Source organism: Cynocephalus volans, chromosome 2, assembly GCF_027409185.1.
Source record: "Cynocephalus volans isolate mCynVol1 chromosome 2, mCynVol1.pri, whole genome shotgun sequence".
Taxonomy (NCBI): Eukaryota; Metazoa; Chordata; class Mammalia; order Dermoptera; family Cynocephalidae; genus Cynocephalus; species Cynocephalus volans.
This window is the reverse complement of record NC_084461.1, coordinates 178,585,979-178,606,026: the sequence shown is the minus strand read 5'-3', so window position 1 is coordinate 178,606,026 and position 20,048 is coordinate 178,585,979. Positions and strand designations below refer to the sequence as shown.

General features: G+C 41.4%; 1 pseudogene; it reads right to left on the bottom strand.

Annotated features, from left to right (window-relative positions):
- Nucleotides 1-8,080: 8,080 nt before the first annotated feature.
- Nucleotides 8,081-10,059, bottom strand: LOC134370710 (transmembrane protein 214-like; annotated as a pseudogene).
- Nucleotides 10,060-20,048: the final 9,989 nt, after the last annotated feature.

Below are 20,048 nucleotides of genomic sequence, written 5' to 3'. Positions count from 1 at the left end.
GAACACGGCGCCAGGGCTGCTGTGGATGCAGCCAGGATCCCGGAGGCCGGGACCGCGCTGAAGGCGGCCAACTGCCCTATTCAGGATTCGAGGTTTCAGGCCGGCATTAAAGAAGATTCCTGGGAGCGCCCGAGCCGCGCCACGACTGAACAGCCCGAGGCAGCAGCGGCAGAGAACTGGGAAAGGCGGCAAACCAGAGACAGAGAGCGAGCACCCGACCTGGCACAGCACTGTGAGTGATCCCTGGCATAGCTCTGTTCGGGGGGTGCATGCCCACGCGGCTCCCACCTGCACCACCAGGCCACTCACCGCCCGGTGCTGCCTCCATTTTCCCAGGTGCGGGCAGCTCCGCCCTGCTCGGCCATCACTGAGCCCTCCCACTTGCTTGGCCTGGCACCGGGCTTTCCGGAGCCTGCGGACCGGCCTCGGCTCCAACTCCCTCCGCGGTTCTCTGGCGGGGCTGGTGGCAGGGGTGTCCCGGGCCGTGTCGGGAGGGCAAGGTAGTACCCGTCACTCCACCATACCCTGGACTCCGGCCCCAGGTAAACTCCCTGTTACTGGGAGGCAGACACCATCTCTGCGGCCACCAGTTTGGAAAAAAGCCTAACGAATTTCTGGTTGGGAATAGTGTGGTAGGAGAGCTCCCAGGTCCGCTTGAACCGGCCGGAGACCAGGCTGCAGGTGGGCGCTAGACTCGGTTTATACTGGGGGGATACAAAGGTGAACAAGACCCGAGAAAGATCTACATAGTGCTACAAAGGCACCCAGAGAGACCGGTCGTCTGTGCCCAGCAGAAACCTGGTAGACTTCCTGGGCGAGGCGGTGCCGAGCAGGGTCTTGAAGGCCCAGCTGATAGACGAGGGGTGCAGAAGACACGCCCCAGCCCAGCACAGTGCGCACAGAGTGGGGAGACGTGCGGCCAGGGAGGCGGAGACTCGACAGAAACCACACACCCGGTGGGGTCGCCACTGCACGATCTAACAGCCTGGGCCAGAGCACACGGAACAGGGAGAAGTCCTGCACGGGAAGTGAAAGCTCAACAGAGATCACACACCCTGTGGTACGTGATCCACCAGCCCAGCAGAGTCCAAGCTGACCAGAAAGGTGGCTCCCCGGAGAAGCCCAAGACCCGAGGCAACCACACACACAAGGCACTAGAGGCCAACTGAGCAGGCACGGAGGGAGCCATACGAAATTGGCAACCAAGGCAACATCCTAGTTAGTCATTAGTCTTAAACCGGTGAACTGTGAAACCCCCGGCCACAATGAATAAACACCAAAAAAAAGATACCAGAAATACAAAAAATCAAGAAAGTACACCACCAAAAGTTAATAAATCTCAAACTCTAGATCCTATAGAACAAGAAGCCCTTGAAATGACTGACAAGGAATTTCGAGTGATAATTCTAAGGAAACTGAATGAGATACAAGAAAACTCAGCTAGACATCATGATGAAATGAGGAAAAGTATACAGGATCTGAAAGAGGAAATGTACAAGGAAATCAATGTCCTGAAAAAAAATGTAGCAGAACTTGCTGAACTGAAGAAGTTATTCAACGAAATAAAAAACACAACGGAGAGTTTAACCAGCAGGCTTGTCGAAGTTGAAGAGAGAACCTCTGAACTTGAAGATGGGCTGTTTGAAATAACACAAGCAGACAAAAAGAAAGAAAAAAGAATCAAGGACATTGAAGAAAATCTGAGAGAGATATCAGACAACCATAAGCGATCAAATATCCGAGTAATGGGTATTCCAGAAGGGGAGGAAAATGGAGATTCCATTGAAAACATATTCAACAAAATAGTGACGGAAAACTTCCCAGGTATAGGAAAAGTCACAGATCTTCAGATCCAGGAAGCTCAACGATCTCCAAATGTATTCAACCCAAAAAGACCTTCTCCAAGACATGTCATAGTCAAATTGGCAAAACTCAGAGATAAAGAGAGAATCTTAAAAGCTGCAAGAGAGAAGCGTCAAATCACCTATAAGGGAGCCCCAATCAGGTTAACATCAGACTTTTCATCAAAAACCCTAAAAGCTAGAAAGGAATGGGATGATATTTTCAAAATACTAAAAGACAAAGATTGGGCCGAGCCCGTGGCGCACTTGGTAGGGTGCTGCGCTGGGAGCGCGGCGATCCTCCCGCCGCGGGTTCGGATCCTATATAGGACTGACCGGTGCACTCACTGGCTGAGTGCCGGTCACGAAAAAACGACAAAAAAAAAAAAGACAAAGATTGCCAGCCAAGAATACTCTACCCTGCAAGGCTATCCTTCCAAAATGAGGGGCAAATAGTATATTTCTCAGACAAACAAAAACTACGGGAGTTCACTACCACAAGACCACCCTTACAAGAAATCCTCAAGGGAGTACTGGGTTTGGTTCCTGAAAAATAACTACCACTGCCATAAAAACCCAAGAAAAATCTAAACCCGCTAGTATAATAAAAATGGCATTCATGAAGAGAAAACAAGCTAACAAAAACACTATCTACAACCTAAGGAACCAACAAACACAGAAAACAAATGGTAAATCAGAAAGCAAGGAGCAAAAGACACCTAAGACAACCAAACAACCAATAAAATGCTAGGAATAAATCAACACCTTTCAATAACAACTCTTAATGTAAAAGGCTTAAATTCCCCAATTAAAAGACACAGACTGGCTGACTGGATCAAAAAGCAGGACCCAACTATATGCTGCCTACAAGAGACCCACCTCACCCATAAAGATTCACATAGACTAAGAGTGAAAGGATGGAAAAAGATTTACCATGCAAACAGAAAAGAAAAACGAGCTGGAGTAGCTATTCTTATATCTGACAAAATAGACTTTAAACTAAAAACCATAAAAAGAGACAATGAGGGACACTACTTAATGATAAAAGGACTGATCCATCAAGAAGACATAACAATCATAAATATGTATGCACCCAATGTTGGAGCAGCCAGATTTATAAAACAAACTCTATTAGACCTAAAGAAGGAAATAGACACTAATACCATAATAGCAGGGGACCTGAACACCCCACTATCAATATTAGACAGATCATCTAGGCAAAGAATCAGTAGAGAAACACAAGATCTAAACAATACTCTAGACAAATTGGAATTGGCAGATATCTTCAAAACATTCCACCCAACAACCTCAGAATATTCATTCTTCTCAGCAGCACATGGATCATTCTCCAGGATAGATCACATATTAGGTCACAAATCAAGTCTCAATAAATTCAAAAAAATTGCAATTATCCCATGTATCTTCTCAGACCACAATGGATTAAAACTAGAAATTAATAACAAACGAAACTCTGGAAACTATACAAACACATGGAAATTAAACAGCATTCTACTTAATGACATATGGGTCCAAGAAGAAATAAAGCAGGAAATCAAAAAATTTATTGAAACTAATGAAAACAATGATACATCATACCAAAACCTGTGGGATACTGCAAAAGCAGTATTGAGGGGAAAATTTATCGCATTAAACGCTCACTTCAGAAGAATAGAAAGATGGCAAGTGAACAACCTAACACTTCACCTTAAAGAACTAGAAAAACAAGAACAATCCAAACCTAAAGTTAGCAGACGGAAAGAAATCATTAAGATCAGAGCAGAACTGAATGAAATTGAAAACCAAAAAACAATTCAAAAGATCAACGAATCAAAAAGTTGGTTTTTTGAAAAGATAAATAAAATTGACAAACCATTAGCATGGCTAACAAAAAAAAGAAGAGAGAAGACTCAAATAACCAAAATTAGAAATGAAAAAGGCGATATTACAACTGATTCATCTGAAATACAAGGAATCATTCGAGACTACTATGAACAACTATACGCCAACAAATTTGAAAATCTGGAGGAAATGGATAAATTTCTGGACACACACAAGCTCCCAAAACTGAACCGTGAAGACGTAGAAAATTTGAACAGACCAATAACAATAAAGGAGATTGAAGCTGTTATCAGTAGGCTCCCAACAAAGAAAAGCCCAGGACCAGATGGATTCACAGCAGAATTTTACCAAACATTCAAAGAGGAATTGACACCGATTCTTTACAAACTATTCCAAAAGATTGAAACGGACGCAAATCTCCCAAACTCATTCTATGAAGCAAACATCATCCTGATACCAAAACCAGGTAAAGATATAACCAAAAAAGAAAACTACAGGCCAATATCCTTGATGAATATAGATGCAAAAATCCTCACTAAATTACTAGCAAACAGAATACAGCAACACAGACGAAAAATTATTCATCACGATCAAGTGGGATTCATCCCAGGGATGCAAGGTTGGTTCAACATACGCAAATCAATAAATGTGATACACCATATTAATAAACTCAAACACAAGGACCATATGATCATCTCTATAGATGCTGAAAAAGCATTTGATAAAGTTCAGCACTCATTCATGACAAAGACCCTCTATAAGTTAGGTATAGAGGGAAAGTATCTCAACATAATTAAAGCCATATATGCCAAACCCACAGCCAATATCATCCTGAATGGGGAAAAGCTGAAAGCTTTTCCTTTAAGAACAGGAACTAGACAAGGATGCCCACTCTCACCACTCTTATTCAACATAGTGTTGGAAGTACTAGCCAGAGCAATCAGAGAAGAGAAGGAAATAAAGGGCATCCAGATTGGAAAAGATGAAGTCAAACTGTCCCTGTTTGCAGATGACATGATCCTATATATCGAACAGCCTAAAACCTCTACAAAAAAACTGTTGGAATTGATAAATGATTTCAGCACAGTAGCAGGATACAAAATCAACACACAAAAATCAGTAGCATTTCTTTTCTCCAATAGTGAACATGCAGAAAGAGAAGTCAAGAAAGCCTGCCCATTTACAATAGCCACCAAAAAAATAAAATACTTAGGAATTGAGTTAACCAAGGAGGTGAAAAATCTCTATAATGAGAACTACAAACCACTGCTGAGAGAAATTAGAGAGGATACAAGAAGATGGAAAGATATCCCATGCTCTTGGATTGGAAGAATCAACATAGTGAAAATGTCCATACTACCCAAAGTGATATACAAATTCAATGCAATCCCCATCAAAATTCCAAAGACATTTTTCTCAGAAATGGAAAAAACTATTCAGACATTTATATGGAACAATAAAAGACCACGCATAGCCAAAGCAATGCTGAGCAAAAAAAATAAAGCTGGAGGCATAACACTACCTGACTTTAAGCTATACTACAAAGCTATAATAACCAAAACAGTATGGTACTGGCATAAAAACAGACACACTGACCAATGGAATAGAATAGAGAATCCAGAAATCAACCCACACACTTACTGTCAGCTGATCTTTGACAAAGGCACCAAGCCTATTCAGTGGCGAAGGGACTGCCTCTTCAGCAAATGGTGCTGGGATAACTGGATATCCATATGCAGGAGAATGAAACTAGATCCATACCTCTCGCCGTATACTAAAATCAACTCAAAATGGATTAAGGATTTAAATATACACCCTGAAACAATAAAACTTCTTAAAGAAAACATAGGAGAAACACTTCAGGAAATAGGACTGGGCACAGACTTCATGAATACAACCCCAAAAGCACGGGCAACCAAAGGAAAAATAAACAAATGGGATTATATCAAACTAAAAAGCTTCTGCACAGCAAAAGAAACAATTAAAAGAGTTAAAAGACAACCAACAGAGTGGGAGAAAATATTTGCAAAATATATATCTGACAAAGGATTAATATCCAGAATATATAAGGAACTCAAACAACTGTACAAGAAGAAAACAAACAACCCGATTAAAAAATGGGCAAAAGAGCTAAGTAGGCATTTCTCTAAGGAAGATATACAAATGGCCAACAGACATATGAAAAAATGCTCAACATCACTCAGCATCTGGGAAATGCAAATCAAAACCACATTGAGATACCATCTAACCCCAGTTAGGATGGCTAAAATCCAAAAGACTATGAACAATAAATGCTGGCGAGGCTGCGGAGAAAAAGGAACTCTCATACATTGTTGGTGGGACTGCAAAATGGTGCAGCCTCTATGGAAAATGGTATGGAGGTTCCTCAAACAATTGCAGATAGATCTACCATACGACCCAGCTATCCCACTGTTGGGTATATACCCAGAGGAATGGAAATCATCAAGTCAAAGGTATACCTGTCTCCCAATGTTTATCGCAGCACTCTTTACAATAGCCAAGAGTTGGAACCAGCCCAAATGCCCATCATCGGATGAGTGGATACGGAAAATGTGGTACATCTACACAATGGAATACTACTCAGCTATAAAAACGAATGAAATACTGCCATTTGCAACAACATGGATGGACCTTGAGAGAATTATATTAAGTGAAACAAGTCAGGCACAGAAAGAGAAATACCACATGTTCTCACTTATTGGTGGGAGCTAAAAATTAATATATAAATTCACACACACACACACACACACACACACACACACAAACGGGGGGGAGAAGAAGATATAACAACCACAATTATTTGAAGTTGATACGACAAGCAAACAGAAAGGACATTGTTGGGGGGGAGGGGGGAGGGAGAAGGGAGGGAGGTTGTGGTGATGGGGAGCAATAATCAGCCACAATGTATATCAACAAAATAAAATTAAAAAAAAAAAAAGAAATAAAAGGCATACAAATTGGAAATAAAGATGTAAAACTATCTCAGTTCACAGATGACTTGATCTCGAACATAAAAAATCCTAAAGAATCCACAAAAAAACCTACTTGACCTAATAAAAGAACTCAACAAGGTTGTAGGATACAGGATCAACACACAGAAATCAGTTGTATTTTTACACACTAGTAACGGACGACCCAAAAATGAAATTATGAAAAGAATTCCATTTACAATAGCATCAAAAAGGATACATACTTAGGAATAAATATAATCAATAAGAAGCATGATTTGCACACTAAAAACAGCAAAACATTAATGAAAGAAATTAAACATAACCTAAATAGAAATACATTCTATGTTAATGCATTGGACCATTTAGTATTGTTAAGACATCAAAACTCCCTGAAGCAATCTACAGATTTATTGTTATTCTTATCAAAATCTCAATGTATTTTTTTTTCAAATCTGTGTCCTTTATTCCACCTAGGAGGCATACCCAGCTGTATGCAGAGTCCTGACTCAACAGACTGGTCCCTGGGTCTGAGGCACACAACTGCCTGGGCTCTGCTCTGCAGACAGATGGTGGGTTGGGCAGAAGAGAGGAGCTGAGGCTTGAGGTAGAGCTGCCCCAGCACAAAGGGGAATAGAGCGTCAAGGTAGTAGGACTACGATGGAGGGGGCAGTGAGGGGCCTCAAAGGGCCAAAGTTGTGTGTTTTGAGGGGAGAGGCATTTCCACCCAGTCTCCTAAGTCTGCTGAAAGCCACACCCAGTCTTCAGGTGGAGAGGAAGCTGCTGCAGCTCTGTGGTATTGTATCCCTCTGGATCTTCTGAAGGTCTCTGTCCTTTTTCTGCTGTGGCTGTAGTTGTGACCAAGAATGGGACAGGAGATGGCTAAAGCCTTGGAGCAGGAATCACTTGTCAGAAGAATGCAGAATCCGCATACTGGAGACTCCCATCTTTTTGGAAATGAGCTGTTTGGGACTTGAGGAATGAGGTGGAGACAAGTGGAGAGTTGAGAAACGTGACCAGCCCAAGGATAGAGGCTGGAAGCTGTGTGCAAAAGGCCAGAGAAGGGCCGAGCCCGTGGCACACTCGGGAGAGTGCGGCACTGGGAGCGCGGCGACTCTCCCGCTGCGGGTTCGGATCCTATATAGGAATGGCCGGTGCACTCACTGGCTGAGTGCCGGTCACGAAAAAGACAAAAAAAAAAAAAAAAAAAAAAGGCCAGAGAAGAGTTCAGTGGGATTGTGGGTGGCAGGCCAAGATCCCTCTGGCCCCCACAAAACATGGAAAAACTAGCGCAGAAGCAGCCGACCACTTGCCTAGGAAACAACTCAGGCACCAAGTAGAAAAGACCCTCATGCAGAACTGCCACCCTCTACCCCCTGCTGTCTCAGATGGCCTGTCCACGACTGAAACCAGTGGCTAGGGAGGCATAGCCTATTGCTGGGATATGATGGTGAGTGCCCAGTCCAAGAAAGCCACTGTGATGTCCTGTAGGCAGAACCAGGTCCAGTGGGCAGCCTCACTGAGCTGTGTCTTCTTGAAGTCCCAGGTCGCCTCACCTCTGCATGACTCATGGCAGTGCTCCTAGGCCCAGGCCAGGGCCTCAGCAGCAGGTACCACAACAGCAGCAACATATTCTGGTAGAGAAGCAGATGCAGCCCCCTTAGGTAATGGAGAAACTGGCTTCAGGCAGCAGAGAGCTGGATCTGTAGTCTCTGAGAGAGGCCGGTGAGGTGGGAGGCATGGTGGGCGGAAAGGAAGTTGACCGTGGCACTGGGGTAGACCCAAGCCAGCTGCAAGCCAGGCCAAACCACAGTTAGCAGGTGGGAGCCCCAGGCTGGCATGTCTGCTCTAGCCAGCTGTAACCTTACAGGCTGTAGGAGTAGAGCTTGGCACATGCTTGTTGGCCAGGAGACAAAAAGCCAATTGATTAAAGCAACCGGCCAGCAAAGGATGCCTGGAAAGAGTTGTGTGACAAGAAGTCATGGCACAGGAAACCTATGGCAAAGACCAGCAGCAACAGAGTAGCCAGGTCCAAGGCAGCCAAGGGTCCCATGCCCACTGCAACAGACCCATGCAGGCCATATCACAGGTGATGACATCCTGGTTGTTACCATTGCCCTTCCTTAGCAGCTTCTGGTTGGCAAGCTTGAAGGACTGAATGGTTTCTTGCAAAAACTTCAGCACCTAAGCAAGTGCTCCAGCAGCAGGCTGGACTGTGGCAGGTGCTTGAGGCACAGCTGCCTCCAGACGCTGGCACTGAGGGGGCCCACAGTCAGGCACTCAGTTAGGCTGCCTAGGAGCTCTTTCTTCATCTCAGGGGGACAGATAGGGGTGGCTCTGGACAGGAAGGAAAGGAAATAGGTGTGCAGAGTGGATTCTGACTTCACCCCAAAGGTGAGCACCTTCAGTCAGGGGTTGCTCCTGCAGGCTGGGTGCCAGGGAGTTGCTAGGCATAGAGGCAAAGTCCAGAAATGAGGAGAAGTCCTTGGGGCCAGTCATGCCAAAGCCCTTAGTGAGTCTGGGATGCATCAGGAGCAGCTGATCCAGGTGTGCAATGGCGAGGGGAGACAGAGATATGATGCCCAGCACAAGCGGCATGATCCCCAGCCACACTTCCAGTCCCTCGGTGAGACTGGTAAAGCCCTTTGACCCGGGGCCCACATGATGGTCAGACACTTCACTGGTCAGCTCTAGTGGACCTCTGCAATTCCAGGAACTTGCCCAGGTTCATGGTGGCAAGCTTGGGCTTGTCTTGCAAAATGGCTTGGAATCAGATGCGATAACAGTTTAGTGACTCCCCTGGTGTCTTGTTCAGCTCTGGCAGCATGGTGAACAGACAGTGTTCAGAAGAGAGCTCCAGAGACCCTGCTGCCCTTGCTAGCAGCCCTTGCATGATCTCACGCAGCACCCAGCTCACCAGCCTGTAGGGATAACCATGAGTATGGAGGTCTGTGTGGGCTCACTTAGAGGAGCCTGCAGCATGGAGTTGAGATCACTGGCAGGTCCTTCAACCATACATATGGGCTCAGAGAACAAGCCCCTGCTCTTGTCCAGTTCCTTCTGCAGAGCTGCCACACCCAGAGCTTTCAGGGCCTCCTCCAGGCTGCAGAAGCGGCCCTGCTTCTGGTTTTGGTTGGGGAAAGTCACCATCTTCCTCGGCTGCTTCTTGTTCCCTGGTTTCTTAGGCTCCACTGCAGGGAGTGGAACCCGTTCCTTATTCTGCTGCTCCATGATTTTCTCAAAGCCCTGTTCATAAAGGCTGCTTGTGGTCTGGATTGGAAGGATCAGGTCGTATTTCCATTCCGTTCGCCTCCCCAGACTCCCAGCAGTCCCAGCAGCCACCTTGACCACCGAGGCAGGTCCTTCTTCACCTCCTCTCAGCACCCCACACACACCGTGCTGGCCGCCATGGCTCCATGCCCACCCACCCCAGCCTCCTCCCAGCTTTCCCTCAATGTATTTTTTTTCTTTTCTTTTCTTTTCTTTTTTTTCCCAGAAATGTTAAACCAAATTCTAAAATCTATATAAAATTGCAAGTTATCCCAAATGGCCAAAACAATCTTTAAAAAGAGCAAAGTAGGAGGACTTACATTTCCCTATTTCAAAACTTATTACAATACTACAGTAATCAAAACAGTGCTGGAACTGGCATAAGGGTAGACACACAGGCCGATGGGACAGAAATGAGAATACGGAAATAAACCTATATATTCATGGTCAAATGATCTTTAACGAGAGTGTTAAGACAATTCAAAAGGGAAAGAAAAGTCTCTTCAACAAATAGGTGCTGAGAAAACAGGATATCCACCTGCAAAGAATGAGATTGGACCTGTCTCACTCCATATGTAAAAAATAATGCAAAATTTATCAAAGACCTAAATGAAGGAACTAAAAGTATAAAACTATTAGAAGAAGACTTAGAACTAAATCTTCGTGACCTTGGATTTGGCAATAGAAATTTAGCTATGACACCAATAGCATAAGCAACAAAAGAAAAAACTAGATAAATTGGACTTTAGCAAAATTAAATGTGTTGTGCATCAAAGGACCCTATCAAGGACATGAAAAAATCTACAGGAGAGACAATATTTCCAAATTATATATTTTCTAAGGGTCTAGAATCTAAAATATATAAAGAACTCTTACCACTTAAAAGACAAACAACCCAATTAAAAGAAAAAGAAAAGAAAAAAGAAAAACAAGCAAAGGTCTTGAATAGATATTTCTCCCAAGAAGATACACGAGTGGCCAATAAACACATGAAAAGACATCCAACATCAGTTGTCATTAGAGAAATGCAAATCAAAACCACAATGAGATAACATTTCACCCCCCCTAGGATGATGTAATAATGGAATACAAGAGGTGCTGGTCAGGATGTGGAGCAAGTGAGACCCTCAGACATTACTGTATGTGCAACATGGATGCAAAATGCTGCAGCCTCTGTGCAGAACTGCTTGGTTGGCAGTTCCTCAAAAAGTTAAACATAGAATTACCATACGACCCAGAAATTCCACCCCATCAGGTATATACCCAAAAGAACTGAAAATGGGAGCTTAAACAGATACTTGTACATGAATATTCATAGTAGCACTATTCACAACAGCCAAAAGTTGGGGACAGCACAAATGTCCATCAACCACTGATGGATAAACAGAATGCGGTCTATCCATACAATGAAACGTTACTCATCTACAACAGGGAACGAAGCCCTGACACACGCTACAACACGGGTGGACCTCCAGAACGTTGATAAGTGAAAGAAGCAAGAAACAAAAGATCACATATTGTGTTATTGTATTATTATATTTATGTTAAATATCCAGAATAGTTGAATCCATAGCGACAGAAAGCAGACAAGTGGTTGCCATGGGCTGTGGGGAAGGAATGAGGGATGAGGAAAATGTTTTGGAACTAGGTAGAGGTGCGAGTTGAACAACATCGTGAAAATACTAAATGCTGCTGAAGCGTACACTTTAAAATGGTTAATTTTATGTTATGTGAAATTCACATCAATGAAAAAAAGTTATGAGTAAACTAATGTCGGGGGGTGAAGAGAAAAAAAATCCATACAGCAAAACTCGTCATACACACCTGGAGGTTGCTAGCATGCCAACTCATTACTCTGAAAATTGATAAAGGGGACAATTAAGCATTTAACCTACCTTCCTGGTATAAATATTATTTCATGGTAAATCCATAGCTCAGTGAATGACGGATGGGTCTTCTAAATGGAAGAACTCAAGCAAATAATTTCAGAAGGAATGAGAGAATTAGAAGTTTCAAGACCTTATTAAAACATTGACTCTAATGCCATCAGTGGATGGTAAAACCCTTAAGTGGAAGATCGATAGAGAAATTTACATTGGAGGGATCAGAGTGTCACCATCTGACCTCACTGATCAATCTCAGTTTCATAAAAAATGAGATTTACAGTCATTATGCATTTCGTGATATGATGTAGTATAAAGAACACAGCGACACCTAATCAGTATTCAGACACTGAAAAAACCTGGATCTCGCTGACCTGTGGATTTAATTTCAAGTTCACAGCAATTTGGGAGGCAGGAGAGCAAGTTAACACTGACAGAAGCAATTAGCTAAGATCAGAATGTGAACATTCTAACAGAACATCTGACTCAGTTTCTTTATCAAGTCAGCATGAGGTGGGAAATCCATAAATGAGGGAGAAAAGAGACTATTCCAGATTTGATGAGACTTAGGAGAGACAGCATCCAGACACAATATGTAGAATTTGTTTGATCTGGATTCCAATGAGCCAACTATTAAAATTCAGTTTTTCAGATAATCAAGGGAATTGGAATATGGACTGGGTGTCTGCCTTAGTCAATTTGGGCTGCTATAACAAAACACCATAGACTGGGTGGCTTAAACAACAGAAATTTATTTCTCTCAGTTCTGGAGGCCAGAAGTTCAAGATCAAGACGTGGCAGAATCAGTGTCTTGTGGGGACCTGCTTCCTGGTTCACAGATGGCACCTTCCTGCTGTTTTCACATGGTGGAAGGGTGAGTACGCTCTCTGGGACCTCTTTTGTAAGGGCAATAATCCCATTCATGAGGGCTCTACTCTCATGACCTAATCACCTCCCAAGTCTCTGCCTCCTAATATCATTGCCTTGGGGATTAGATTTCAACATATGAATTCGGAGGAGACACAAACATTCAGTCCATTGCAGTATTAGATTAAATTAAGGAATTATTGTTTGTTTCATAGTGTGCGATCACTAGCCCTAACTAACGTTCCTCACTCTCAGATACTGACTTCCTTTACCTTGCCACACCTGTGTAAATTGTCCCTGCATCACACTCTCCAGAATTTCCTGTTTGAGTGTCATTTGTTATTTGCAGGACTCCAGCTGTGGGGGCCGTAAAATGTTCAAGGCTGTCGATGTTGGATAATGGGCACATGGGAATTTTATGGAACCTCTACCTTAGAATTTTTTTATGAGCAGAAAGCAAATATAAATATACACATACATTCTATATTTCCATTATTAATGTGATAAATTTATGTTTAAATGTGCACATACAGTATTTTAGAAGGATACACACCAGATTCCAGCTGTGGCTACTTCTGAGAAATGTGATGAGGAGGTAACAGAGCAGAGCGGGCAGAGAGGAGAGAACTCACATGTTTACTTTGTCCTCTTTCCCTGTCACCTCTCAACCCCTCCTCCACCCCTCAGCACCCTTGTGCACCAAGTGCTTCATTCTCCACCTCATCACAGACCCTGTGCATAAGCTGTCCCAGATTTTCAAATACTGTTCCCTGTTCTCACTCCCCTCCCCCTCCAGCCACCACCAGTTTCCATACACAGTGAACTTTCATTCACTTTATTTACGTATTTATTTATTTTTATTGGTTATGTATATTCATGTGGTACGAAGCAAATTGTCACCACTCTTTCCTAAGATGTGATGGCCAGATCTATACTGTCAGCATGTCCATCACCACAAATTGTAATTATACCCTGTGTCCTCCACCCAATTATCCCTGCAATTATCCCCGACCTCTTTCCCCATCCACCTTTCCCTACTCCGCTTTGTATCCCTAGGTATGTTCTCTCCCTCTGCAAGTCCAATGCAAAACTGTGGTCTTTCTTTCCTTTCTTCTTTCTCTCTTAGCTCCCACTTATGAGTGAGCACATGCGGTATTTATCCCTCTGTGCTTTGCTTATTTCACTCAACATAAGTTTCTCCAGGTTCATCCATGTTGTTGCAAATGGGAGAATTTCATTCTTTTTTATGGCAGAGTAGTATCCCATGATGTATATATACCACAGTTTCCTTATCCAATCATCCATCAATGGACATTTAGGTTGGTTCCACAGTTTATTTATTGTAAACAGAGCTGAGATAAACATGGGAGTGCAGGTATCCCTTTGACATGATGATTTCTGTTCCTTTGGGTATATACCCAGAAGTGGGATTGCTGGATCATATGGAGGATCTATCTGTAGTTGTTTGAGAAATCTCCATGCTGTTTTCCATAGTGGTTGTACTAATTTCCAGTCCCACCAACAGTGTAGGCGTGTTCCCTTCTCTCTGCATCCTCACCAGCATTTGTTATTCTCATTCTTTTTGATTATAGCCAGTCTAACTGGGGTGAGATGATATCTCAATGTGGTTTTAATTAGCATTTCCCTGATGACTAGAGATGTTGAGCATTTTTTCATGTACCTGTTGGCCATTTGTATGTCTTCCTTTGAAAAATGTCTATTCAGTTCCTTTGCCCATTTTTTAATTGGGTTTTTTTTTATTGTATAATTGCTTGAGTTCCTTGTATATTATGGATATTAATCCCTTGTCAGATACATAGTTAGCAAAAATATTCTCCCACTCTGTAGGTTGTCATTTCACTCTGCTGATTGTTTGCTGTGCAGAAGCTTTTTAGTTTGATATAGTCCCATTTGTTTATTTTTTCTTTTGTTGCTTGTACTTTTGGGCTCATGTTCATAAAGTATGTGCCCAGACCTAGTTACTGAAGTGTTTAACCTACATTTTCCCTTAATAATTTTACAGTTTCAGGTCTTATACTTAAGTCTTTAATCCACTTTGAGTTGATTTTAGTATATGGTGAGAGGTGCATGTCTAGTTTCATTCTTCTACATATGGATATCCAAGTTTCCCAGCACCATTTATTGAAGAGGCAGTCTTTTCCCCAAAGTAAGTTTTTGTTCCGTTAGTCAAATATTAGATGGCTGTAAGCCTGAGGGCTGATTTCTGGGTTCTCTATTCTGCTCCACTGGTCCGAGTGTCTATTTTTATGCCTGTGACATGCTGTTTTGGTTGCTATAGCTTTGTAGTATAATTTGAAGTTGGATAGTGTTATGCTTCCAGCTTTATGTTTTTTGCTCAGGATTGCTTTGGCTATTTGGGGTCTTTTGTTGTTCTGTATGAATGCTGAGATTGTTTTTAATATCTGTGAAGAATGTCATTGGTATTTTGATGGGGATTGCATTGAATCTGTAGATTGCTTTGGGTAGTATAGACATTTTCACAATGTTAATTCTTCCAATCCAAGAGCATGGGATGTCTTTCCATCATTTTGTGTCTTCTTTAATTTCTTTCAGTAGTGATTTGTAGTTCTGATTGTAGAGATCTTTCACCCCCTTGGTTAAATTGATTTGTAGATATTTTATTTTTTGTGTGACCGTTGTAAATAGACTTACTTTCTTGATTTCTCTTTCTGTTAGCTCATTATTGGATAATATAAATGCAACTGATTTGGGGGCATTTATTTTAGATCCTGAAATGTTACTAAAATTATTAACCAGCTCTAGGAGTTTTTTGATAGAGTCTTTAGGTTTTTCTATATATGGTATCATGTCACCAGCAAATTGGGACAGTTTGACTTCATCTTTTCCTGTCTGGATGCCCTTTATTTCTTTCTCTTGAATGATTGCTCTGGCTAGTACCTCCAGTGCTATGTTAAATAGAAGTGGTGAGAGTGGGCATCCTTGTCTTGTTCCAGTTCTTAAGGGAAAAGCCTTCAGTTTTTCCCCATTCAGAATGAAACTGGTGGTGGGCTTGTTATAGATGGCTTTTATTGTATTGAGATACTTTCCTTCTATACCTAATTTGTTGAGAGTCTTTATCATGAAGGGGAATTGAATTTTGTCAAATGCTTTTTTGGCATCTATTGAGATAATCATATGGTCTTTGTCTTTGAGTTTATTGATGTGATGTATCACATTAATTGACTTTTGCATGTCGAACCATCCTTGCATCCCTGAGATGAATCCCACTTCATCATGGTGTATAGTTTTTTTTGATGTGTTGCTGTATTCTGATTGCTAATATTTTGTTGAGGATTTTTGCATCTATGTTCATCAAGGATATTGGCCTGTAATTTTCTTTTTCTGTTGTGTCTTTATCTGGTTTTGATATCAGAGTTATGCTGGCCTCATAGAACGAGTTTGGGAGAATGGCTTCTGTTTCAATATTTTGGAATTGTTTGAGGAGAATTGGTATTAATTCCTCTTTAAAAGTTTGGTAGAATTCAGCTGTAAAGCCATCCAGACCTGGGCTTTTCTTTGTTGGAAGATTGCTGACTATTGCTTCAATCTCATTGCTTGTTATTGGTTTGTTCAGGTTTTCTACCTCTTCTTGGTTCAGTCTGGGTAGTTTATATATGTCCAGAAACTTATTTATATCTTCCAGGTTTTCGTATTTGTTGTCATACAGTTGTTTATAATAGTCTCTAATGATTCTTCATATTTCTGTGGTATTAGTTGTGATGTCTCCTTTATCATTTCTGATTTTTGCTACTTGGGTCTTCTTTTTTGTTGTTGTTAACCTAGCTAATGGTTCATCTATTTTATTTATCTTCTCAAAAAACCAACTTTTTGTTTCATTGATCTTTTCTATTGTTTTTCGGGTCTCTATTTCATTTAGTTCTTCTCTGATCTTAATTATTTCTTTCCATCTACTACCTTTAGGATTGGATTGTTGTTGTTTTTCAAGTTCTTTGAGGCTTAGTGTTAGGTCATTTATATAAAGTGTTTCCATTTTTGAATGTAAGCATTTATTGCAATAAATTTGCCTCTTAGTACTGCTCTTGCAGTATCCCACAGGTTTGGGTATGATGTGTCTTTATTTTCATTAGTTTCAAGACATTTTTTGATTTCCTGTTTAATTTCTTCTTGGACCCATAGGTCATTCAGGAGCCTATTGTTTAGTTTCCATGTAGCTGTATAGTTGCCAGGGTTTTGCTTGTTGTTGATTTCCAGTTTTATCTCATTGTGGTCTGAAAAGATACTTGGAATTATTTCATTTCTTTTAAATTTGCTGAGACTAGATTTGTGACCTAATACATGACCTATCCTGGAGAATGTTCCATGTGCCAATGAGAAGAAAGTATATTCTTTAGTTGTTGGGTGAAATGTTCTATATATATCTGCCAGGTCCAGTTTGTCTAACATGTAGTTTAAATGCTGTGCCTCTTTGTTGATTTGTTGACTTTAAGATCTGTCCCATACTGAGAGAGAGGTGTTCAGGTCACCCTCTATTAACATGTTAGGGCCTATTTCTTTCTTTAGGTCTAAAAGTGTTTGCTTTATATATCTGGGTGCTCCAGTATTGGGTGCATATATATTTATGATTGTTATGTCTTCTAGCTGGATAGATCTTTTTATCATTATATAGTGGCCTTGTCTCTTTTTATGCTTTTTTGGTTTAAAGTCTATTTTGTCCATTATAAGAATAGCTACTCCTACTCATTTTTGGCTTCCATTTGCACAGTATATCTTTTTCCATCCCTTCACTTTTAGTCTGTGTGTGTCTCTATATGTGAGATGGGTCCCTTGAAGACAGCATATACTTGAGTCCAGCTTTTTAATCCAATTGGTCAGTATGTGCCTTTTGAATGGGGAGTTTAATCCATTCACATTTAGGGTGGTTACTGACAGATATTGTTTAATTCCTGTCATTTAATTGTTTAGATGATTTAAATATCTTTTGATCCTTACTTTCCCTTTTATTTCTCTTCTTCAATGTTAGTTGGATATTTGAAGTGACATGATTTAGCTTCTTGCTCTTTCTCACTGGCATTTTTGTTTTAACAGCAGGTTTTGCTCTTTCTTGTATATCTGTGGTAGTGACATTCATTATTCAGATTCCAGATGCAAGACTCCCTTGAGAATTCCTTGCAGGGCTGATCGAATGGTGGTAAACTCCCACAGTTTTTGCTTGTCTGGGAAATACACTATTTCTCCCTCATTTCTGAAGGACAGCCTTGCTGGGTAAAGAATCCTTGGCTGGCAATTTTTTTCTTTTAGTGTTTTGAATATATCATTCCACTTTCTTCTGGCCTGTAGGGTTTCAGTTGAGAAGTCTGCTGTTAGTCTGATAGAGGTTCCCTTATAAGTGACTTGACACTTTTGTCTTGCTGCTTTTAGAATTCTCTCTTTGTCTTTGAGCTTTGCAAATTTGACTGTAATGTGTCTTGGAGAGTATCTTTTTGGGTTGAATATGTTTGGGGATCTTTGAGCTTCCTGGATCTGAAAGGCTGCATCTCTCCCTACCCCTGGGAAGTTTTCTGTTATTATTTCCTTGAATGGCTTTTCAATACCTTTTCCTTTCTCCTCCCCTTCTGGAATACCCACAATTCGGATGTTAGAGTGCTGAGGTTGTTGCTATCTCTCTTAGATTTTCCTCATTATTTTTAATTCTTTTTTCCTTATTTATTTGTTTGTTTGTTTGTTTATTGTCTGCCTGGGTTATTTCAAAAAGACCATCTTCAAGATCTGAAATTCTTTCTTCTGCTTGCTCTAGCCTGCTGCTTAAGCTCTCTGTTGTATTTTTTATCTCAATAAGTGAATCTTTCATTTCTAGGACTTCTGCTACACTCTTTTTTAAGGTATTCGTCTCTTTGTAAATTTCCTCCTTCATATTCTGGATATTATTTCCTTGTTTCCTTGTGTTCTCTAATTGAGTCTTCTTTTATTTCGTCAAGCTTTCTTGAGATCATTGCTCGGAATTCTTTTTCAAGGATTCCCTGTTCTGTGGGGTTTGGAATTCAAGCATTACTCTATTCCTTTCTTGGTGTCATATCATCTTTTTTGTTTGTAGCTCTAGTAATTTTTTGTTTATGTTTGGTCATCTAGTAGAGGACTTGCTGCTTCTGTTATTCTAGGGTTGGCTATGAGGATAAAGACTTCCTCTTCTATTTGCAGGTCCTACTGGTGACTCTTCTTACATCAGTGTAGTCAAGTGAGTGGCAGGTTGCCTGTAGAGTGGCTCTGGCTGCTACTGTGGTGGTGAGCTGTCCTTGTGGTAACAGAAGGTGTGGCGGTATCTATACCACCTTGGCTCCTGTTCTAGCTTTCCATGGCTGTAGACTGAGCCCCTGGTGCTATGCAGATCTCAGCTCACCTCAGTGCCTGCTAGGTTATATGCATTTCCTTTCCCCCCCAGAGCCTTACACTGGACCCCGGTGCCATGCAGGTCTTGGCTTACCTCGGTGACTGTTGGGCTATGTGCGCTTCCCTCTGGACCCTAGACTGAGCCCCGGTGTCACAAAGGTCTGGTCTTGGCTCACCTCAGCATCTGCTGGACTGTGTGCATTTCCCTCCAGGCCTTAGACTGAGCCCTGGTGCCGCAAGGCTCTGGTCTCAGCTTGCCTCAGTGGCTGCTCCTTTCATTTGCTTTAAATCACAATTCAAATATTATTCTCTCTGGGCAATGCTTAAATGGGGAACATTGCGGGTCAACCCTATTTTATAGGCAACCAATATCCCATGCACCTCGTCTTCATAAAACGTACCTCAGTAGTAATTTTACATTTATCTCTGTGATAATTTCGGAATTCCCAGCATTCATTTTATATTTATCTGTGTGAGCATTTGTGGACGGAGGTCTCCTAGATATAAGCTCTAAGGAGGTGGAGTTTTTCATGATATTCCCAGTGCGGAACACAGTGGAAATTCCCCAGAAATATGGGCTTTATCAAATTCCTTGAAATTTTTACTAGAATGTATTCACTTCTGTCATCTGAAATAAATTAATTTTAAAACCTATGTACTTTTTTGAGGAAAATTTAGGAAAATAATCTAAAATCTTGAGGGTGAGGAGGAACTCTTTAAGCCTGATGTCAATGGACAATGATAAACAAAAGAAAGGTTAATTTAATTACCTAGATTTTAAACTTTCGGAATGTAAAGTAGAACATCATAAAATTATAAAGCAAATGAACTGGAGAAAAGCATTTGAGGAAAATATGACAATGTGACAATCAACAAGTTTATATCCTTAATATATTAAGAGTATATCAAATCAATAAGAAAAAGATTTCTATATAAAACAGGTGGGATGAATAAGCAATTCTCAAAAGAGGACACACATGTGAACAATAGAGCTGCAACAGAGTCTGGTATCG